The 24,702-nt window shown below is 40.2% G+C and overlaps 1 long non-coding RNA gene across 1 annotated transcript; it reads left to right on the top strand.

Annotated features, from left to right (window-relative positions):
* Positions 1-2,090: 2,090 nt before the first annotated feature.
* Positions 2,091-23,991, top strand: LOC116689593 (uncharacterized). The gene is made up of 3 exons (XR_004332051.1): positions 2,091-2,148; positions 7,128-7,132; positions 23,981-23,991. It is a non-coding gene; the product is annotated as an uncharacterized LOC116689593 (long non-coding RNA).
* The last annotated feature ends 711 nt before the right edge of the window (positions 23,992-24,702 follow it).

Raw genomic sequence — 24,702 nt, 5'->3', positions numbered from 1 at the left:
TGATAACCACTGTCCTAGATGGTGTATCCTAATGATGTAGGGATCCCATGGCTTCACCTGTAGCATAAGCATTAGGTCTCTCTATGACAAAATACTTTAAAAAATCGGTGACATTTTGATCATGCTCAGCTGTGCAAGCAATATATCAGTCTTTATTTATCCACTGTTAATCAGTAATTTCCATAGCAGTAATCTCTGAGCAAGCTACTGAACAACAATGTCAGTTAATGTTTTTTGACATTACGATGAAACTAAACCTTACACTTTATAAGTCCCAGTACTAACGACCAATTGAACACAATGTTCTAACATTCAGCAAATTTAGTTGCTTGCATTTTACTTTGGGTTCTAATCTGCCGTGAAATTACCAACTGCTTTTCTGTGGACTACCAATGTTAAACTTTACAACCACACTCCTGCTCTCCTTCTGACAGATTAGAAACTCAGCCAAAGGAAGGAGCCTGGCACAACCACCTCCGATTGGCCTAAATTATGTTTCTGTTAACCCTTTCCTTGACTAGGTTACAGGTGCATAGCATCACCAACAGCGACACAGAATATTAAATCTGTTTCAAGCCTCTTGAACCTGTAATTGTTTGTCCTCTGCCATTAAGAGACACGTTTGCAAACTTAAAAAGGGTCTAAAACGGCCATGCTATCCAACTTTTTCTGTTCCTGTGAACCATCATTTCAGTCTTTGCATTTTCTGTGTGGGCTGCTGTTAAAACATTAATAAACAGCTAGCTTCTGCTTTGACAATCATGTCGAACAGAGAGCAATCTTTCTGAGCTGTGCCAAACTAACATTTTCATGCGTTTTGGAAGAATACAGAAAACATTTCCACTCCGAGATTTAGATTTAAAGGCTGTTGGTGTCTAGTATGTGGTGTGTAAATGCTAATCCTGAGATATACATTATTAATAGCACATGTTGATAGTGAACTCCAATGCTTTCTTAACCAAATAGCAGCACTGTTTAATGTTAAGTCTTTGCTAATGGATATGGTTTCCATGCTAAACAGGCATGACTTTCCAATTCAATTTCATTTGATTTATGAACAGTAACAACAAACCAACAAATGTGCACAGAATTTAAAAGACTCACAGAGAAGGCATGTACTTCCCCTCGCAAGTAACATAGATTTGAGAAACTTGATGATGAATGTTTTGATGTAAATACTTTTACAAGCTGAAATCTATCATGTCAGTGCAACAAGCGTAAACAACAAAACATGAAACCATTCTGTCAATAAAAAGGCTTGTTAAAATCCAGGAAGTATCAAACGGACCAACATCTCGCCCCATCTGGTTCCAATAATGGCTTTGGTATTGGAAAATATATCTCAGATGTGGACCTTGCTTTCCAATCATTACTTCAGCTGCCTTCAAAAGAGACCAAGAAAACCCGGGGACGAGATCCAGCTTTATACAATTAAGAGAAGATCTACAAAAAACCTCCTGTTTGATTCGTCGTCTCACCGAAAACCTCAAAAGCTGACAAAGCTGATGAAGTACTATTTTGATTGTTTCAGGCTCAGAGGCTAGGAAAATGTTAACTTATCAATCCAATATTATTACCACACTATTAAACACAGTCTGTGTGATAACACGCTAAGTTGACAATTGGAAAATCTGATTGGATAGAGAGCTTTCAGGTATGTGTGCACTAGAACTATGGAGCTAGAACAGTGACAGTTACCTGTGGTATTGAAAATAAAATTTGGCATTGAAACAACAATTATCGGCATTGAAAACTGTTGAACTGAAGTATAAAACACAAACATCAAAAAGTATTAATCTCATAATCCTATGATATTATTTCATTTTGACATTTGTTTGCATCATGATGGGTTTTTCAATGTCAATGTAAATTTTTTCTTGATGTCCGTGTCTTTTCAGTGACAGTTTTTTTTTTTTACGCTCTCAAGATTTTTACAATGTCACTGTTTTCAGTTTCAACTTTCTGTCACTGTTTTGGCGTAGGGAGGAGGGGCCTGAGGGGAGGCATAAAGGGGGCGTGGCTTACGAGTAATTTACAGAGGCTACTGGCGAGAGACCGCACCTCCTGAAGAATCCTCCCAGAGTTGTTAAAACCGCATATCTGCAATGTCTTCCACACGTTCACCTGGAACCTCCAAATCTCAAGTAAGTCTGTTCATATCGGCCATTTTTTCTAGGCAAATCACACACTCACTAAAAGGCTGGACGCATTCACTGACAAACTACATTAAAAGTTAACACTAAACCAGCCTGCTTCTGTGTGAAAAAAATGGCAGGATTCCAGGAGGTGCGGTCTCTCGCCAGTAGCCTATGTAAATTCCCACAAGCCACGCCCCCTTTATCCCTCCCCTCAGGCCCCTCCTCCCAATGCCAAAACAGGGATAGAAAGTTTAAACTGAAAACAGTGACATTGTAAAAATCTTGACAGCGTAAAAAAAAAAAAAAAACTGTCACTGAAAAGACACGGACATCAAGAAAAACCCATCATGATGTAAACAAATGTCAAAATGAAATAATATTATAGGATTATGAGATTATTACTTTTTGATGTTTGTGTTTTATACTTCAGTTCAACAGTTTTCAATGCCAATATTTGTTGTTTCAATGCCAAATTTTATGTTCAATACCACAGGTTACTGTCACTGTTCTAGCTTCATATAGAACCTGCATAAATGTTGTATTGTCTGTTAACAGCTGGTTAATAATATGGTGAGATATGTAGCTCACAATATTGAGCAATCAATGCAAAATGACCTGCAAAGTACCAAAAACTAATTAATTTTTTTTACAATTTAACGACAATTTGTATGTTCAGGGGTCAAGACCTTTACAATATGGAAGAATCTAATACAACAACATATCAATGTAGTGAGTAAATATGTAGGACTTACATTTGTCAAGTGGACAGAAACACTTCAAACACTTGAAACGCTCTGTGTATTCTGGATGTTTAAATAAGTCATTGTTTCCTCACTTGGTCAAAATATGAACTTTTAAATGTACAATATTGTCTGGTCTCCAAGTGACCAAAAAAAAAATCAGTTAATACAATTTTCATTATATCAAACCCCAAAAAATCTTGGTTTCCCTTGGTTTCTTTTTTAAAGTTTAAAGTCCTTTTTAAAGTTTTTTTCATTGTTTTGTTGTTGAGTTTAAATAAAAAAGTAATCTTATTGATACTTATTTTCCCTTGTCTTTATTTGCATATTTGTAATAAAGGTTATCAAAAAGTAATGGAAAGCAGTCTAGTCACATTACTTTAATACTGTTATACTTGGATTAGGTTACTGACTTTAGGTAGGACTAATTGATAATTGCATCAGAATACATTTTTAAAGTAACCCTCCCAACCCTGCAGACAAGACTATTTATTGTTCTTCTCTAAGATGCTCTTTTTCAGTTGCATGTCTGACAGAATTCTGGGACCTGTTGTAGCAAAAGGCACTTGCCATATTGACTGAAACCCCAAAAAATAATGCTTAATTTCTACTGCATAGTACAGCTCCACTCAACTCTACTCAATTCAATTTTGGTAGCAGGTACATTTCGAAAATTTGTTTTCAACTGCATGTATATATTTTGTCAATGTCAATGAGAGTCTTATTCTTAATTGTAATAGCAACGACGCATCATCTTGAAGCAGCTCTCGTTGGATCCTTTCATCTGCAACAGAATACAGGAACGTTTCGTTGGGCTGCCATTTAAAAAAAAAAATCTCACTCAAATCCTGTCACTATTGACGGCAGCTTGGCTATTTAAAAAATGGCGGGTTTGTGGAGGACACAGGACACGTGACGATTCAAACTAAAGAAAACTCCACCTTCTCTGCTAACCTCGCGCCAATTAGGTACTATCCACAACTTTTGTTATCCAAAAAAACAGTTAAGTCAAATTGTGCCATGCAGTGGAAAGAGACGTTATGCAGCACATATTCTATATTTTTTCGACAATTTCATGAAAATAACAAAAAAAAACATAAATTGGTCCTACTTACTAGTATTGTTTGTGTATCCAAAGCCTTATACAGTGGTGTGAAAAAGTGTTTGCCCCCTTCCTCATTTCCTGTTCCTTTGCATGTTTGTCACACTTAAGTGTTTTGGAACATCAAACCAATTTAAACAATAGTCAAGGACAACACAAGTAAACACAAAATGCATTTTGTAAATTAAGGAGTTTATTATTAAAGGTGAAAAAAAATCCAAACCATCATGGCCCTGTGTGAAAAAGTGATTGCCCCCTAAACCTGGTTGGGCCACCCTTAGCAGCAACAACTGCAACCAAGCGTTTGCGATAACGCGCAATGAGGCTTCTACAGCGTCCTGGAGGAATTTTGGCCCACTCATCTTTGCAGAATTGTCTTAATTCAGTTACATTAGAGGGTTTTCGAGCATGAACGGCCTTTTTAAAAGGTCATACCACAACATCTCAATAGGATTCAGGTCAGGACTTTGGCTAGGCCACTCCAAAGTCTTCATTTTGTTTTTCTTCAGCCAGTCGGTGGTGGACTTGCTGGTGTGTTTAGGATCATTGTCCTGCTGCAGAACCCAAGTTCGTTTCAGCTGGAGTACACGAACAGATGGTCGGACATTCTCCTTCAGGATCTCTTGGTAGACAGCAGAATTCATAGTTCCTTTTATCACGGCAAGTCTTCCAGGTCCTGAAGTAGCAAAACAGCCCCAGACCATCACACTACCACCACCATATTTTACTGTTGGTATAATGTTCTTTTTATGAAATGCAGTGTTCCTTCTACACCAGATATACTTGGACACACACCTTTCAAAGAGTTCCACTTTTGTCTCATCGGTTCACAAAATGTTGTCCCAAAAGTCTTGGGGATCATCAAGATGTGTTGTGGAGAAATTGAGACGAGCTTTGATGTTCTTTTTGCTCAGCAGTGGTTTTCTCCTTGGAACTCTGCCATGCAGGCCATTTTTGCCCAGTCTTTTCCTGATGGTGGAGGCATGAACGCTGACCTTAACTGAGGCAAGTGAGGCCTGCAGTTCTTTGGACGTTTTTGTGGGGTCTTTTGTGACCTCTTGGATGAGTCGTTGCTGCGCTCTTGGGGTAATTTTGGGCGGCCGGCCACTCCTGGGAAGGTTCACCACTGTTCCATGTCTTCGCCATTTGTGGATAATGGCTCTCACTGTGGTTCGCTGGATTCCCAAAGCTTTGGAAATGGCTTTATAACCCTTTCCAGACTGATAGATCTCAATTGTTCCTTAATTTCTTTGGGTCTCGGCATGATGTGTAGCTTTTAAGGATCTTCTGGTGGCCCTTACTGTGTCAAGCAGCTCCTATTTAAGTGATGCCTTGATTGTGACCAGGTGTGGCAATAATCAGGCCTGGGTGTGGCTAGAGAAATTGAACTCAGGTGTGGACAACCACAGTTATAGTATGTTTTAACAAGGGGGGCAATCACTTTTTCACACAGGGCCATGATGATTTGGATTTTTTTTCACCTTTAATAATAAACACCTTCATTTACAAATTGCATTTTGTGTTTACTTGTGTTGTCCTTGACTATTGTTTAAATTGGTTTGATGTTCCGAAACACTTAAGTGTGACAAACATGCAAAGGAACAGGAAATGAGGAAGGGGGCAAACACTTTTTCACACCACTGTACATCTTATTCCTCTATGCTGCAGCTCCATGGTTGTCCAAAATCAAACACGTCTGTAAGACACACTGTTGCTCTGGGTGACATTTTTCTTATTTACCCTGAATACACACATTTGACTCAATCCCACACATACCGTCTGACTGCCAGTAAATAGGCCTACTCAATGGAGAACCAAATGCCAATTTAAGAAGCCAAATTCCTATTTTCAATATGAAACTATATTTGTGAACATTTAAAAACATGTATTACATCTTTAGGAACCAATAAGAGGCAACTGTACAATATACTGAAACAAGAACTGATGCACTTTTGGTATTTTTTTATGCACTTTTTTGACAATAAGAACAGTATGCAGGCCTTGTCCTATCATAACTTAAATTTGTTCAGAAGGTGGTTTTATTTTTTCCACATTATTCACAAGTGTTGAAACATTTTCTGTATAGTTTTAGAAGTACTTCCTGTAAAAACTTTATCACCTTAACATTTCAGAAAACTGCTTCCCAAAGACTTTTCCGACCTCTGAGATCACAGTGCGTCTGGGACGAATAACTCCATACAGGAGGCTCTACTTACCTCTTTCTCCCCTCTGCGTTTCAAAGACACATCTGGAGAACCTTTAGACACACCACTGTCCATTTAAATGCAACTCACATCCTCACATTAACAGGAGGAAACAATAAAGTGTTATTAAGACGTATAGTGTAATATTGGCAGCAAATAAGCCACCCTAACATGACTATTTTTTTTTAGTTCTCCTCACCAGGTCCAAATGTTTAGTTTTATGGATCTCTGAACCATGGCTGAGTCTTGAGGTTTTAAAACGTGAGGCACTTCTCTGTTCTTAATCCATGTATATGCCTTCAAAGCTGCTGCCATTGCCCAGACTGCTATAAAACCATCCTTTGTATTTAATGGTATAGCTGTATTCTCTGTTTTATGGTGCACCACCAGTAGCCAATAACTTAAAAGGGTCATTTTTGAGGATTTTATGTTGGCAGCTCAGTCAACTATATTATGCACCATCGTAAATCAGGAACATATATACAAATTACCGTTAGAATGTAACTTTTAAATGATTTCCTGTAGATACACATATGAAATACATCCTCTTTAACTCAGTTTGGACTGGGCTTTGAAATTCTAAAATTCATGACTAGTGCTATTCCAGAGTGTGTGACTGTATTTATCTGCAAAGCCTTTAAATCGTGCATTTTATTTACCTCGACCGAAGCCTATAATGACGTCACACCCGTGTTCAATGTGTTGCATTTACAAGTTGGATTTTTCATTGGGGGATTGCTCTAGCCAGGTCAGCCATAGCAATACCAGTTGCTAACAACGCAGTGGTGAGACACAAATATGTTGCTACAGCTTTCAAAACTGTTGATGCTGGGGGCAGCCATGTTGGATTTTGAACTCGGAGCACTGTAAGGTTGTCCATGTTCCGAGCTCGGTAATCCAAGGTCAGGGGGCATGTTTCCAACTACAAAATCTGACTTCTGAGTACAAGTATAATGGTTTACTACAGAACAAAACATTAATGTCACTGGCTTGTCTGCGGTGCGTTAGAGACCAGATTCCTCTGGAATTCTGTGATCGCCGTCAATTCAATAGATTAGTCATATCAATCTTCTAACTGTTCAACGCCCAAAACCTCAGGCGGTTTGCCTCTTGGTAGCACAGCTTGCAGCACGCGATTACGACTATATCAACCATTGAAATCCAGGGGGGAAAGGGAATAGCCAGAAAGGAAAATGAAACAGAGAAACAATTGTTTTCTTTTTCAGACCACAAGTGAGCAAGAGGAGGGGGTGGGGATGGACTACACATGTGGCAGGCAGCCATATGTTTTTGAATAATAGCCATTAGTTTTAAGAGGGTGATGTCAGTGTACGATTGCTGTTCCAGTAACTGTGTTCCTGAAGTCCTGGCTCAGATCCCTGAAATGATTCCTGCAATGCATGATTCTTATTCTTTACTGAGGAAGGTGAGCGAATATTTGCAATAAACATCACTACATTGGCGAGTGTATTACCTCAGCCGGATAACATAACGTTATAATCAAATCAGGCTTTTGTTGCATAAGGGATTGGTCTTAAGGATAAAGGGGGGATCAGGTCTCCTTCCAACAGGGGTAGATTTTTGATTCACTCCAATTTTAATTCAAATTTTTCGACAAGCAGTTAAACCTCTTCCTATTTAGAAACCTCTCGCTTTGCCTATGGACTTTTTGAGCAACTACTCAGTCTCTGGATAAGGTTGTTTGATGTCAGTGTCAATGATGGCTGTACTGTTTTGGGGGGGAACACTTCAGTGGCTATCACCAGCCACACATAAAAATAATTGGTGAAAAAATTAGAATTTATGAGTGGTCATCAAAAACCATAAAGACCAGTCAGAAATAACCACAGAGGGTAATTTAAAGTTGTAATGGAAGCAGCTGTGTCAATTTTCTGACCTTAAAATGTTTTTGGATGATAGAGGAGAGTTAACAATTGGTCATCAAAAACAAAATGAATCTATTCTACATTTCCATAAAGCCGTTGTCTATTCCTTCCTCACATACCATAAATTAACAAAACGCCAATCAGTTTGCTATTACGAACTAGTTTGCTATTTCCAGAAACATTTAAAACATGGCAACATTCTGCAAATAAAACTGTGTGCAAACTGAGTTGGATAGGGTTTCCCTGTTTGCAACACACAAAAGGCACTTTTTTCTTTGGCTATGTTAGCAATACAGTGCTTCATTTGAAGAAAGCTCTACGGCTCAGAATCATCCAAATCCATCCTGACAGCCTGTTAAAAGTTTAGTTGTTGCTCTCAAAAATGCCTTTTCTGCTTCCAAAGCCAACAATTTTAAGTGAATTTCATAAATTGTTCCCCCTATAAACCACAAGCATCTGTTACTTAGCAAAGTTATGACCAGGATGTAGGGGAGTGTAAACCCAGCCAAACTCACTTTCACCAGGTTTTAACTGCACTCATTTCTCTGACATGCATCTTCATTACCTTCATTACCTACTTCATAGTAACGCACATTATTCTTTATACCGTCATCTGATTGCAAACATCTCACATCAAAATGAACAGTTTTATCTCAAACCAATATACCCAATATATACAAAATAAGGGGGAGGGTGTTGTGTCTTTGCTTTTGTTGAAGGGACCACAAGTCATCAAAAAAACTCTGCTGTTTGTGAATGCCCTTGAGAATGACTGAGCAATTGCTTTCATGTATTTTTATTTATACATGGTTAATATTCCATTTGTCTATTCTACTGATTGCAAAAACACAGTAATGGTTCAACTTGCTTCTGTAAGCAAGTTTGCTGTAAACATATCTTATAGGTCTTGATTCAAAACTTCCCCTGCTGCAACTGGTTTCACTTTTTTATTGCCATTGACTTTAAGGGGACATACACAGAATTTTCTGGTTCATACTTTTATTTGTTTCTACTAAAACATGTTTACATGTTGTAATGTGTAAAAGAAAACACATTTTCTCATTCTGCGGATGGCTGCTGTAAGCAACAATACCATTCTTTTCTGCTCTAATGGTGGCTGTGCCTCATTAGAGCAGTTGCCTGCCAATTGGAAGGTTGGTGGTTTGATCCCTGGTCCTGCAGTCCCATGTCAAAGTGTCCTTGGGCAAGACACTGAACCCTGAGTTGCATTTACATTTAATGCTAGCAAAGCTACGTCACTATTGCAAAATTAGTGAACCCTAACCAAACAGATTTCCTAAAGACGAGACTAGCTGACCTGGTGGTAGAGTCAGAGGGAAGGTTAGAGGATCACCAAAGTCATGTATGAACGTCTTTTCGAGATTTCATGGCAATCCATCTGATACTTGTTGAAACACACAAGCTGTGGAAATAGGTCTGGAAATGTGAGACTAATTGACAAGTGTCTCCTGGAAGGGCAGTTCAGAAACTCTACATCAATGAGAAAATTCACACACCAAGCATCCCTTGACTATACATCTTTGATTATTTCACAAAGCCTACTGGAAAATTAACAGTAGATCCATCAAGCCAACAGTTATTGAAGGGTAGTTACTCATGTATAATAGCAGCTTTCACTGACTACTATCTTTCTCCCAGGGTTGTTCCATCATGCCCTTTGTGACTTCAGAACTTAAGTGATTATTCTCTGGGTTGATCCTCACAGCCCAGGGGGCGGCTTTGAACTTTGGCTGCCTACTTATTATGTTATCATGATATATTTATGCAAAAAAGACAGCTTTATGGGTTTTTTCCGCCTGAAATGAACGCACAATGCACATTTAGTTTTCCTGGAACGGTTCCCTTCGGAAAATGTTGAAGATGCAAGTAGTCTTTGAAAAGATTGCACACATTTACTAGCTGTAATGCTGAATGTACTTTTACCAGGAAACAAGTGAAACAATTTACATAAGAGTCACTTAGAAACGGTGAGAGAAATAAAAGCACAATGTTAGCTTTGTTCAATTTGCAGTATTAGTATATTTAGTATATCTAAATTATAGCATTCAGATAATGTATGACTTGTTTGTTTAACCTTGCAACAATAAGCAGGATCCGAGGACCAAAGGTTTCATTAGTCATTGTAAAAACCTTAAACAATGGGATTCTTGCACCACTCGGAGACATGTGAAAAGGCAAAGATATGATTGTTTGATTACAGACAATTTAGATTTTTGAGTGCTATAATTGTGATTGTAATAATTAAAACTAACATTGTGATTCTGTGCGTGGGTTGGATCAGTTCTGTGAGTCATGTGCGGATTGCACTGCCAAGCAGGAACTCTACATGTAACTCTCTAAATCTATGGAAACCCTTTTCTGCCAGGAAAACGATAAAAACATAGATGAAAACAAATTTTAGATTTAGAAGATATTTCATAATTGAGAAATAAGTCATAATGATATAATGGTGAGTCAAAATTATAAAGAACATATATAGATAATAATAATAGCAATTAAAAATGTACTTACTAATATGTTTCTTTTCACATATCAAACAAAGGACATGGATACTAGTATCCCATAATTTTGACATGGAAGCATTTACTGAGTAAATATCCTGACTTAGAATCTCAAGATTTTGATTAAGTAAATACAGAAATGACATCCAACTTTTTCTATCTTCATCATTTCTAATGCTTCACATCGCGCAACTTTAGCCCTGATTTCCCACTCGCTGATCGGAAGCAAATCAGCTCTGGCTTGGCACTCGCAAGTGGGTGCTCATGTTGCTATGTGTGAACTGTTCAACAATTGCCTTGCAGATGCAATCCTGCTGTCCATCTAGAAAAATAATAAATATGTTCCTGGGGTTTACCATATTTGAAGATAGATATGTATTTACTACAGCTTTTGCTTTTAGAAGTTAGGCCATAATTAAATTAAAAGAGTGAAACAAGCCATACGGCTTGTTAATAATAGTTCTCATTATATCAAGATGGTGTATCACTACTCAGCAGCAGTGGTTGAAAGAGAGACCGTGGGTGAGTCATTTTGTCCCTTGCCTGGATGAAATTAAGAGGAAGCTGGAGTGTTTTAGTCAAATTCATCTTATGACTCACCCACCAGCCTGCCTATTTCTCAGCCTGCTAGCATCTTAGCTACAGGTGTTTTGTTTTTGACCCGGCCTGCCCCTTTGCATGCTTCTCCAATGCCTGACGTTTCTCCACCTGGGGGAGAGGCAGAGACTATATCAGAGGAACTAGGTTGACCCGGTGGAGCGGGAGAGACCTTATAGAAGGAGGCTTGCAGTGAGCGCATTTGGCAGTTAATTTTCTTGAAAGCTTGTGAGAAGGTGTCTAAGAAACTCTGGCTTAACAACTCTATTCCAGACAAGGATAAACATTTTCTTTTGACTCCAACTCCACCTGCTAAACAGTTGTGTTTTTGTAAGCCTGTTAGCTCCACCAAGGCTCCCCTAAAATGTTTGGCCTACTCCAGTTCCAGCTAACACCCAACAGCCTGTCTGATGCTTGGTCTGCTAGCATTTGGACTTCTGAGTTTTTGTCATCTGGCCTGCTCCCTTGTCGGCTTCTCCTGAACTGCTACCTGGTCAGCAAACCCCCCCAGACCACCAGCAGTCCATTGAGAGTACTCGCCTGGCTATTTTTCCTGGGAACCGTGGAGGACACAAGAGATGACATGGTTGATAAGGGTCCCAATGCCATGCGCAGCCACTCTTCAGCCCTAAGTCCTTGCTGTCCAGCAGCTTCAAACCCTTGCGGTCCAGCTGCTCAGCACCTGTGCTGCCCAGCAGACCAACATCTGTTTCTGTTGCCTTGGTGTTTTACCCTGGTTCTACGGTCCCGCCTCAGGTCCCTGTTCCAGTTATCAATTCAGCGGATTGGCCTGGCTACTTTTCAGCGGACTCTTCCTCTGTCTCCAGTCCAGCTGACCCTTTGCCTGTCTTCAGCCCAGCTGACCCTTTGCCTGTCTTCAGCCCAGCTGACCTATTGCTTGGCTCCAGCCCGGCTGACTCGTCGCCTGTATCCAACCCGGCTGCCCCTTTGCTTGTTCAACCTCTTAGGGTCTTAGCCATCCTGCTCATCCTTCAGAGGGGCACCATTATCGCCGTCTTGCTCGTCCTCCAGCGGGGGACCGCCTTCGCTGTCCTGCTCATCCTCATGAGGGGGGCCGCCTTTGCCATCCTGCTCGTCTTCCAGGGGGGGACCGCCTTCGCTGTCCTGCTCGTCCTCCAGAGGGGGACCGTGTTCCTCGTCCTGCTTGCCCTCCAGAGGGGGGCCACCTTCGCTGTCCTGTCCTTCCACCTTCGCTGATGTTCGCAGCCCTGAACCAAGTGCCTCGCTGGCCGCAGCACGTCGTTACTCATGATCCACTGTCCTCTATTCCCCAGCCCCGTTTGACCCCAGTGCCTTACCTCGCACCTCCGGGGTTGATTTATTTTGTCCCTCCCTAAGATGAATACTATTCTAAGTTATGATGATAACCATAATGATAAAAATGATACTCAACATCATCATCATCATCATCATCACAATTATCAACATTCTCACACATTAATACTACTAAATTTCTATACTTATCTAGTCTTTGAATCCTTTTTCAAATTTGAAGACATTCCTACTATGTTTTAATTCTTTCTGGTATTGCGTTCCATAACTTCACGGCAAAGACAGATATGCTAACTGCTTTTTTGCACCAGCATTATTGCCAGTCAGATTGCAGCTACAAACAGTTATATGAAGATTATCACAACCTTATGGTTAATTTACACACACACACACACACACACACACACACACACACACACACACTTCTTCATTGGTTATGTGCCCCTGGGTGGCCTAGTGGTAGAGGCTCTGTCCTTGATGAAACTCAGTCACCCCATGTCTGCATCAGAGCATATCACATAGCGTGGCACACACATTGTCTGACGCAAAGCACGAATGTTGCTGAACGAACAGCAGATTTATTTCACCAAAATGACAAAAAAAAACTGAAAGCGTAAGCCCCAGTTAAATCGCCACTGCAAACCCTTATGTTTGTGAGACAGCATCGGATTTTTTTAATACAGCCAGTACCTGTCAAAAACCGTAGCTCACACTGTGTGCTGTGGAGATAGACAGATGGCGTGCCCGTTACATCGCTTTCACACAAATGAGCAGGGTTTAACAATGGGTGCAAATCTGATCTAACAGTTGGGGGGGGGGGAGACAAGTAACATAACATTTTGGAAGAGCATCTTGGGAAGGGAACACAAATAATACAGCCACAATTATACTTGTAGAGGACATGTCTACACAGGGGAAAGCCTTGATACTATGATTATTATAGCATGGAGACTGTACCATTATCCTTCTTTTCAGTGTTTCTCTTGGTACAAAGAATAAGCTGACTAAGTTGACCAAAAATATTCTTCTTTAAAACCATTTATTTATTTATTTGTTGTTTACAATCAAGCCACATAAGTACCTTAAAACAAAAAAAACCTTATTTTGAAAAAGTGTCCCCATATAAAAGAAATACAATGCTTTTGTACACTTGGTAAATTAGCTGATCATAATGTAATAATGTCTCCCTGGTCCTTACCTGAGACTCTACACCTGACTGTCCCTGGTCTCCCTGTTCCTTACCTGGGACTTTACACCTGTTCCTGGTTTTCCTGTTCCTCAATTCTTTCTGTCTCATTTTCTTGTGACATAGTGATGTTAGTATTTCCATAAGCACCCATTCTTATAAAGATGTTCCCAAACATTATATTTTTCAATTCGTTTCAATTTTATTTATAGTATCAATTGATACCAAGAGTTATCTAGACACTTTACAGACAGAGTAGGTCTAGACCACACTGTATGTTCAGGTTGTTGCACCGAGGTTGTGGAACGCTTTGCCTCCTTCCATGCGCTGCTTAGATTGTGTGGAAAATTTTAAAACTCAGTTGAAAACTCTGCTTTTTAAAGAGGCTTTTAACTAGATTGTAGGGTGGTTAGGCTGGTCTTATGTGTACGTGTTATTCTTTTTTTTTTTTTTTTGTAATGCACTGTATGTATGAGAGTTGTTAATGCTTCCTTTTGTTGTGAAGCACTTTGTGATCTTTATCTGAGAAAAGTGCTATACAAATAAATTTTACTTATACTTACTTACTTACTATGTGTATAAATGGTCTTGATATGAGAATTTATTATACTTACTTGGTGTTTTTGTTGTGGTTGGGGTTTTGTTTCCAGTTTTGTAGTTCCTTTTTGTGTTTTCCACATTTAGTTTCTCTGTTGGCCCTGCCTCTCTCTGTGTCTCCTGTGTTTTCCCCTTCCCCTCCCGCCTACTCCTGCCAGTTGACTACCCACACCTATTCGTCATTCCATCATCACCTCTCTCGCTGCACACACCTGCCAGTCATCTACAATCAAGCCCAGCTCTTCAAACCCATGATCCACTCACAATCTTTGCTTGATCGTTGTCTCAGCTACCCTGGTGATACACACCACAAGCTCTCTCGCAGTTCTTTGTTTTACTTACCTGTCTCAGTCCATTATCCATTCTTATCACTCTTGGGTCTCTCCCCTAGAGCCATCATCTCCATACCTCGTTGTGTTCTCCCGTCCCCTCCTCAAGGCTCCCTGCTCCTTCCTGCCTCCCTGCTCCCTCCTCCTTCCTCCTGCTTCCAGCCTTCCTCTTCAACTCCTTTGTTCCCCGGACTTCAGTTCCTCCTCCTCGGCTCCCTCGGCCCCGGTCTGCCTGCGCTCCCCAAGCTCCTTTGCCATCCTTCTCCAGTCCTCAGGTCACTCGCCATCCCACCCAGCCCTCACCATCCCACTCCAGCCCTCAGGTCCCTCACCATCCTAACCCAACCCTTGTGCCCTAGCTCCCGTTCTTGGCGTTCACCTCCCCACATCTCCTTCCCTATTATCATTAAATACACGTGATTTTTGTTGAGCCTTGCATTTGGGTCCATTCTGTATCCCAGCGTCACAGTTTTGGTGTACTGAAAAAAGATGTTATGTCTGTTTTTCTTATCTCTGTCATTTTATCTGGGCAACAACAACAATAATCTTAGGTTCATAGGTTCATCACGCGGTCTTGTTACAATTATAAAATGATCTTGCGTCCTCCACAGAAGATATATATTTAACTGCATCAAACCCACTAATCAACCACTTAACATCATATTGAGCAAAACAACCTGTAGATCTTTACATTAACTCTAATATCAGTTCATACACATAACATTAGGTTTATTGCCGTGTTACATTAGTTGTAGTGGGTGCATTTCTATCCAAGCTATTAAACAAGCTAGCTAATTGCATTTCAACATACTACATTTATACACCAAACCTCTGGAGGGAACTACTAGAACTGTTGGGTCCTTGTAAATTATGGGCTGTGGTCTAGACCTACTCTATCTGTAAAGTGTCTCGAGATAACTCTTGTTATGACTTGAAACTATAAATAAAATTGACCTTAATTGAATAGCTTGGCTACTAGAAGATTCAAGATTATTTTATTGTCATTCCAAAAACACTTTTGGATGTGCAGTGTAAAATGAAATTACGTTGCATCGGATCACCATAAAAACAAACATAGAAACCGATCAGCAGCCAAAAAGTGCAATTATAAATAATGTTAAAATACAATATATAAATAAGATCGCTACCATTTAAAAAATATGAGGAATGTAGAGATACACATGTATATACGCATATCCCACACATACCCATACATTTACATCATATGCACACATACTGTATATTCCATCTTGTCTCAGTTCACAGTGTGGTACTGTTCAACAGTCTGATTACAGTCGGGAAACAACTGTCACGGAACCACACAGACCTACTCCTTGTGCTGGGATACCGCCTGTCTGAGGGCAGGAGAGAGAACAAACTGTGGCAGGGGTGTGTAGAGTCCTTGATGGGGTTTTTTGCCCTTGAAAAGCCACATTGTTTTGCCAAGTCCTCAATAGGTGGCAGAAGTTACCGCAATGATTCTTTCACCCGACCTCACTAGGGATGAGCGAGTACAGCATTATCTGTATCTGTATCTGTTAACCATATAAATTATCTGTATCTGTATCTGTACTCGGACTGGGCGGGCCCTAACCCGGAAGTGGACTGGATTTAACCCGGAAGTGGGTCGGGTTGTCTTGAAATGGGCGTGGCTTTAAGCAGTATCTTATTTTAAGCATGCAATTGACATGGGTTGATCAGAGATTGATATTGCTGATTAGAAAACTATTTACATGACAGCATCAGCATTGAGCTTCAGATCAATGGTGTTGTCACGGTAACAAACAAACTATAAACAGAACAGGTTTTGCAACAATGAATACAACACATTTGGTTGCAATTATGAAGTAAAATGTAATGAACAAGAGTTTTCATACTCAATATAACTTTCTTTTAACTTTTAATTTTTTTATGATCTGTGTGATTTTTTTATTTTTTTGGGTTGTTTTTTATTTTTTTTATTTCCACACCAGGTATGTGTGAGTGTGTGTGTGTGTGTGAGTAAGAGAGAGAGAGAGAGAGAGAGAGAGAGAGAGAGAGAGAGAGGAGAGAGAGAGAGAGAGGGGACGGGGGGGGGGGGGGGCTGTGTTCTATAGGCTAGGATCAAATTGGCCGATGCTGTTTGTCAGATCTGCAACTGGTTAGAGCCAGCTGACGGTTTAAAAAAAAATCTTCGACAGCCAGATACGCAACGCAAGTCGCATTCTACCAAGCACCATGTCTGAACAAACCCCATGTTTACCAGAAATCTACTGGTTACTAAGTAAGTACTACAAACCGAACTGAAGAAACCCTAAACATTAACAGAAAAGGTCCGCGGACCTGAGTGACTGAGGGAGAGGGAGAGAGATGTTCTCAGTGTTCTGTGTGTGAGTGAGCGGAGCGGCACACAGCAACACAAGAAATCTGTAGGGGAGGGGCGCTGTGACTAGCCTATCACAGAACCCAGACACAGTCAGCTACGAAATGAGTACAAAGTTCAAAGTTCAAAATTTATTGTCATATGCACTTTAGTACAAGTACCACAGCAATGAAATACAGTATGCCCTATTGCACTCTCTCAGCACCAGTCAACAGTAACAATCAATAACAATAATATAGGTTAAAAACATAAAACCATTTAACCACCAAAATAAACTGTGGCTAAGTGACTAAACACAGACCCCAGCCCTCCTTCCTGCTGCGCTATCATTTAACAACCTGATTACCTGAGGATAAAAACTATCCCTAAAATGTGATGTGCGCGTTGGGATACTCTGCAACCGTCTCCCTGATGGAAGGTGGGAGAAGAGGTTGTGTGCAGGATGACTAGAATCCTGCATAATACTACGTGCCTTCTTAGTACTACGTTTCCAGTAAATATGTTGCAACGGTTCAAGTGGAACGCCGATGATTTTAGACGCAGTTTTGACCACCTTTGTCAGAAGATTACGATCATGTGAAGTAGTCCTACCAAACCACACTACAATGTTACCTGTCAATATACTCTCAATTGTACAACGGTAGAATTCCTTAAGAATATTAAGAGACATACCATATTTCTTAAGACACCTCAAAAAATATAGCCTCTGATGTGCCTTCTTAATGGCACATCTGATATGAAACGACCATGTGAGGGAGTCTGAAATATGGATGCCTTTTTGAATTTTTATTCAATCCGAGCACAGATATTGACTTGTATTACTCGTATAATACTTGTATTCGGCAAAAGTGCTTTATCCGTACTGGATTCTCGTTTCAGCCGAGTATGCGGCTCATCTCTAGTTTTGCGCATGTTTTGGTTAGCTGTACGTATTCTTCATTTGTCATGCGCTTTGCATATTAATTAGTTTGCTGTGTTTTGATTATTGATTCAATTTCTGGTTGCATTATTTTTTCATGTTTCTCTTGGCATGGCATGCTTATATTTTGTAGTGTTGATGTGTGCTGTGACTTGACCTCCTTGTGCTCAATTAGTGTTGATGTGAGTCATCTGTGGAACAGTGAAGGGGCCATGTTTTAAGAGTGTGTGGAACAGAGAATTTGGGACACAGAACATGTGGAACAGAGAATTGCTGGCATTAGCTGTTTCTACCCACACGTTTTATGCAAATTAAGTGATATTGAATAGAAAATGCCTCACGGAAACAGTAAAATTTGGTTGAATTTCATGGATTTTGGCTCAAAGTGTTTTAAGCTTCTGCGTCAACTCCACGCCGTAGCTACGCCGTAGCTACGCCGTCCCTCCTAAGACTGGCAGTGACTTTGAAGATTTTATCATCAGGTGTAAGGGGTGAGCTATAAAATGGCTATGAGCATGGTGTCCTCCATAGTATCGGAGGTCTGCAAAGCGCTGTGGACTGCACTGCAGCCCGAATATTTCCCCTACCCTTCAACCAGCCAGTGGGAAGCCATGGCTTCAGATTTTTGGCAACTTTGGAACTTTTCCAAACTGTGTTGGAAGCCTGGATGGCGCCACCACATGCCGGGAGTGACCATTTTAATTACAAGGGGGCTCACTCCTTTGTTCTAATGGCAACATGTGATACCAGGGATTATTTTACGGTGGTGCACATGGGAGGATATGGACGGCAAAGCAATGGTGCCATTTTCAAAAAGTACATTTAGGTCAATGCTGCTGGACAATCAGTTGAATCTGCCCCAACCAGCTGAACTTCCTGGGACCGGAGTCCAAATCCCCCATGTTATCGTTGCTTATGCTGCCTTCCACCAACACTGCAATCTCATGCGTCTCTTTCCAGGTATGTCAACACAATTAATTAAAGCATAGTACATGGTGTATTCATCAACATGTTTGTTATACCTATGATTATGGTATATAATTACTCCAGAACAAGGTGTGTGACTCAAAATGCCTTTGGCATTATGACTACGCTGTTGAGAATTCTGGGAAAGACCGGTTGAATTCCAGCCAGACAATGCTTTGAGTGTAGTTACAGCGTGTGCATAACTGCAGGTGAGCACCCCAGAGAGCCGATGCGTACCACCACATATTACAGACTGTGACTCCGATGGATCAGTGCAGCCTGGAGAGTGGCAAAGAATGGTGGCAGACAACACAAACTTTGCCCCCACAGATCCAACACCTGTTCATGGCCCGTTCCACCAGAGCTGCCATAGCTGCTTGGAATGACTTGAAGTTTTTTTTTCAGTCTCCACATGGAACTGTGCCATGGCAAGATAAATGTGTGCTGTGGTACACTTGGTCCAGTATATATCCATGATGTAACCATGAATGTTGTATTGTAAATGAACAACAAAAAACAAACTTAGATTTTTTTTAATGAGCAATAAGTTAAGTGCCAAAAACAAAGGGCAAATGTTTAAGTACAAGAAATGGTAATGAGTTCAAGAAAAAAAAAACACAATATAATTTTACTGTAATATATACAGCATTATCTAAGAAAAATTTAACTATTGTACTATGACTCAGTACAAGGGTGCAAATGTTCAGTCTTGCTGCTGTCTGCGGTCGTCAGACACCGCCTACCAAGAGCCTGGGTCTGACCGAGGTTTCTGCCTAAAAGGAAGTTTTTCCTCGCCACTGTCGCACTGTTGCTTGCTCTGGAGGAAACTACTAGAACTGTTGGGTCCTTGTAAATTCTGGAGTGTGGTCTAGACCTGCTCTATCTGTAAAGTGTCTTGAGATAACGCTTGTTATGAATTAATACTAGAAATAAAATTGAAATTGAAATTGAAATTTCTCTCATACAACATCCTGTGAACATTAAACATAACCTCAGACCTCAGGCCCTCTGGCATGCTCCGTAGAACAGCCGCTGTCTGGCCAAATCTGCTACACTCGTTGCCAGTGTCCTGCCCTAGCTTCTCTTGTAGTTGCTTCTGGCGGCAAGCCATATTGTAGGGTGGATTTTTGAGCTGCCTGCATTCTTAATTGTGTTAGTAGATTGTCTTACAACTATTTCTTGTTTATAAGTAGTTTAAGTCAACAAATAAGGAGGGGGAACAAGAACAGCTTAGGAGAGGACTCTGTTATGCGGCCATCTCGGGCATTCTTTGTTCACTTTAACGCCGTTGGAAACATACTTTCACTGGCTTTATTTGCATCAGTTTTTTTTACCGAACTTCAGATAATTCAATTGACAAGTGGATGGAAACTTAGCTACAGAAAGCGCGTGGAGCAGAGACAGAAAAGCAATGGTGAGAAGGAGAAAGAATAAATGCAATAGTGAGAAGGAGAAATAAATGAAAAAAAGAGCAATCACACACAAGACAGAAAGGAGAGAGAGCTGGAGAAGGACAATGAGCTGACGGGAAAGTGGGGCTGGCCGGACGGAGACAATGCCACTGGAGCCAACAGCAGGGAAGGTAAGAGTGCTGAAGAGAGCAACTGAACCCCAGACAAGCAGCGATGGCTGCCAGCGCTGGAGAGAGGGCCGCTGCATCCCAGTCGCTGTTCGAGGACGTGAGGTGTCGGCCATTTGAGAATTCCAGAGTGGCGCAGAAGATAAGCTTCCCCATTTGTGTTTTATGTAGTTGGGACATTTTCTTTTAAAGCTCAGCACTTAGGTTTACAATAAGTTGTCCAAATTTCAAGATTTTTGAAAACTGAGATAAACAGACTACTAAACAAAAGCTTTGGTTTTACCTTGTTTGCCAGTATTTACTATTTACTGTAGAGTAGAGTAGAGTTGTGTTTGTGTAAACAGCACAGTGGACGAGAGTGGACTGCCAGACAGATCAGATTGAAATATATTACTTCTTACATGTGCATGCCTGTGGACAGGTGAGTGGTATTGATACATATTTACTTTTAGGTTTTATTGTAGCCCACAGTAACAAGCGTAGCAGTATCTTTTCCGGTATCTTTATTTAAAAGGCAACCCCAACTATTGCGTCTGCCTTATTTCTGAAAGCGTTGCGGACAATTGTTTGCCATGGCGGTGCGCCACAATAAAATCAACATAGAGGAAACACTAAAGATTATTAGTTTTTATTGTCCTTTTTTTAAATCTGGTTTTGTACTGGTCTCAGCATCACAGTTTAAAGGGATTTGATTATTTTGAAATAGATAGTTTTTAAATGGTTATTGTTTCATGTGTTTAAACTAAATTACTTTGAAACACCTTGCCCTTGTCTGGTTCCTTTGGGTCCCACTGCTCTCCCTTGGAAAAAAAGAACCAAGATTGTGGAGCATTACCTGATTCAAACACACAGTCTACCTGGGTATACCCATTGGTGTTAAAGGAGTATTAGATGCATGGAGACAGCTTAGAGCCAAAAAGGACACTGAGTTGGCTTGTTTCCTCCTTAACAGGCAAGCACTGAGCTTCACTAATTCCTCAGGGCTACTAGAAGTGATGGGCGTTTTTAGTCATTAATGTTAAAGGCAATTAAAAACAACTCTCAGGTGAGAAATATAAGAATATTGTATGTGGAAGGTTAATCTGAAGAGGTGTGTTTTGATTAGTGTTTAAAATGTTTCCAGGTCAACTTGCTGTAAGTATTACATATTGAACCTTTAACATTCTTTAAGCAATCACAAACCATATATGACATTATTTCGCAATTATTCTTGGGAAAAACTTCATTTCATACAAGATAGGTGTCATCTATTCAATTTACACCATACAAAATCATGTATTATTTTCATTTTGTTAGGGTTTGTTCACAACCACCGCCCCCACAGTTAACACTGCGAGTTGCTGCCAAGGCAAAGCTCATGAAAAAGAACCTGAGGCTGGTTGGCACCCTGTGATGACATATCAAGGCTGGGCACGACTTTTGACAGTGGCTTGTTCACAACATGTCTGATGATTTGGGCCTTTGTGTTTGCTCTGATTAAATAAACTTGAAATCACAAGCTGCTAAGAAAACACTTATAAATTTGATGTCAGTATGATATTCCAGTGGGAGGATTTTTCCAGCTCTATATGTTTATTTAGCACACTTAAGGCGGTAAAAAATCCCTGGGGCACTATATTTCATCACACACACACACGCACACACACACACACACACACACACACACACACACACACACACACACACACACACACACACACACACACACACACACACACACACACACACATTTGAGAAAGCAATGACTCATTGACAAGTTCTCCTACACTAACCTTTTAAAATACAGTCATAGTCTTGTTCAGCGTTTTTCAAACTTTTCCAACCCATCATTTCTTTTTGAATTCCACAAATTGTCACCATTTAAGCGGTCAAGAGCATTGACTGAGCTCCAAATATCAGTGTTAGTAATTTCCATGTGAATATTTTGATGCAATCAAGCAAAACTACATAAGGTTTGACCCTTAAGCTTAAGAAATTCCAGTGTCCCATATTATGACTTTGTGGTTTAAGTCATGTTATGTTCTGTCAACAGCCCTTTTCAACTACAAGGCCAACCTGGAGGTTTTCATATTTAAACCCTCTGAGAGGAATCTTGTTTCTACTTCAGTTGTACTGTATTTCAAGAACTGTAATGTCAGGAAATGTGTCATAAGCTTGATATGACATTTATACATTCCACAATACTTGATTTGTTTGTCTAATTTGCTATTTTTGTCACTTTCCTGAAGCTCGTTGAGCAGTGGTTGCAACAGAGTAGCTCCCATCAAAAATCTGATGACTTGCTGTGGATCCTTCTCATCAAGAAAGCCTTCTGGGAAATCAAAATTAGAATCAGTTCTTGGGCCAAAAGTAGGTTCTGGGAAGTAATGGTGCTTCAAATTGGGTCATGTTTACTGTGTTCTTGAATTTTGACAGAAGTCCGTTTGAATTACCCATTGATGTGGTATTCACAACTTTGGAGGGGGAAGTAGGAATTTTTTAATGGCTTCAAGATTACAAGTTGCATTTTTAAAGGGTCAGTTCTTTGTAATCATAGAAAAACACATTTTTCCACTTACGTTGGTAAATAGCCATGTAAATGTTTTTTTTCTTTTAGTTTCTCAGGGTTTGAGATATCCAAGTCAGAGATTTTTTTCCCTTACCCAATGGGATTTTGTTTGTGGTACTCATAGCATTTAAAATGATATCACATCAGGCACCTGTGTAGCTCACATGGTAGAGCGCATGCCCATATAAAGAGGTTTACTCCTCGAAGCAGCAGCCATGGGTTTGACTCCAACCTGTGGCCCTTTGCTGCATGCCATTCCCCCTCTCTCCCTCCTTCCATGTCTTCAGCTTTTTAATAAAATAATGGCCTTAAATGCCCAAAAGATAATCATACAAAATGACATTGTATGACAAAATTAATTCAACACTTTTTAAGATTGTGATTGATGCTACTGGTAGCAACAATGTTCTCATGTGTTGCGTTGCATATTTAACTTGAATATATGATCTTATAAGATCTGTTTGAAGGCAGCAGAAAAGGATTAGAAACCTAGTTACCTGCAACATTGCCAAGGAATTGGCCTTATCCAGGAGAAATCTGGCTTAGGAAATCAGGTTTCTCTAATCCTCTAATTATCATTATTGTTGTTATTAATTGTGGAAAATGTGTTTCTCATAGGCTATATGATGTTTTAAAAATGCTGGTTTCTACAGAAAGCCAACAGTAACCCAATTCCTTAAGTGCATGTAAACTGTTTGCGAAACCCATTAACTCAGTTTAAGCATTCATAGGTGATTTATGTCAATGGAAAAAGCCAAAAAGTGTAATTGAGCAAAACGCTTGAATTTCTGTCACAATAGAGTGATGACAGGGCTTTAGTGTGCTACAGATCCACAAATCCATGAAGAATTCAGTCTGTGGTCCAAGATATTTCCCTACCACCAAAGGAATAAACAAAAGAGATGTTGGGAAATAAGCAGTTTGGCATTAAAATGAAAGCAAAGTTGTGGATGTTAGATGGATATTCACATTAAACTCTGATGATCTGCTTTTAAATCTAACCTTATGTTAGGATGTTTTCTTCTGTGATTGACGATTACAATTTTAGTGGATTTTTCTCTCATTTAAAGTGCCCATATTATGCTCATTTTCAGGTTCATAATTGTATTTTGAGGTTGTACCAGAATAGGTTTACATGTTTTTCTTTCAAAAAACACCCCATTTTTCTTGTCCTGCACATTGTTGCAGATCCTGTGTGTTTAAGTCTCTCTTTTAGCTACAGAGTGAGGCATCTCACTTGTTTTAGCTACAGTATGAAAAATATTATGTCAATACTGTACATGCGCAGGAGCTAGGCAATGATCACATCAGCTAGCCACTGTTTCTCCAACTTTGGTCAGTCCAAGGCAGGATTAGCTGGGAGACTTCTTCTAAATGAGGGCACACTTGTTGAATACCTGCAGAACAGGGACATGGAAGTAGTTCTTTTGTAGATTATGGTGAACTAGTGTGTCTTGTGACAGTGAAGGATCCTCAAAAGCCAGAATTTGGAGGATGCCACGTCATCAACGTCATCAACGCCCGTCGAAGGACCGTTCCAATGTCAAGAATCCTCCGAGTTCCTCCAAGGACTCAGTCCTTCATTCATAAAAATTTCCCATAGACAGAGAAGGATGCATATATGTGTATCCTTCGCGGTCCCAAATCACCCACAATCCTATGCGCGGGCCTTTGCCGGCTCGTTAAAAATAATAATAGCGGACCTCAGCGGGAGTTCGAGCGGCATGGCTGACG

This window comes from Etheostoma spectabile, chromosome 5 (genome assembly GCF_008692095.1).
Source record: "Etheostoma spectabile isolate EspeVRDwgs_2016 chromosome 5, UIUC_Espe_1.0, whole genome shotgun sequence".
Classification (NCBI taxonomy): domain Eukaryota; kingdom Metazoa; phylum Chordata; class Actinopteri; order Perciformes; family Percidae; genus Etheostoma; species Etheostoma spectabile.
Note: the sequence above shows the minus strand (reverse complement) of the source record. Positions and strands in the feature narration are given on the sequence as shown.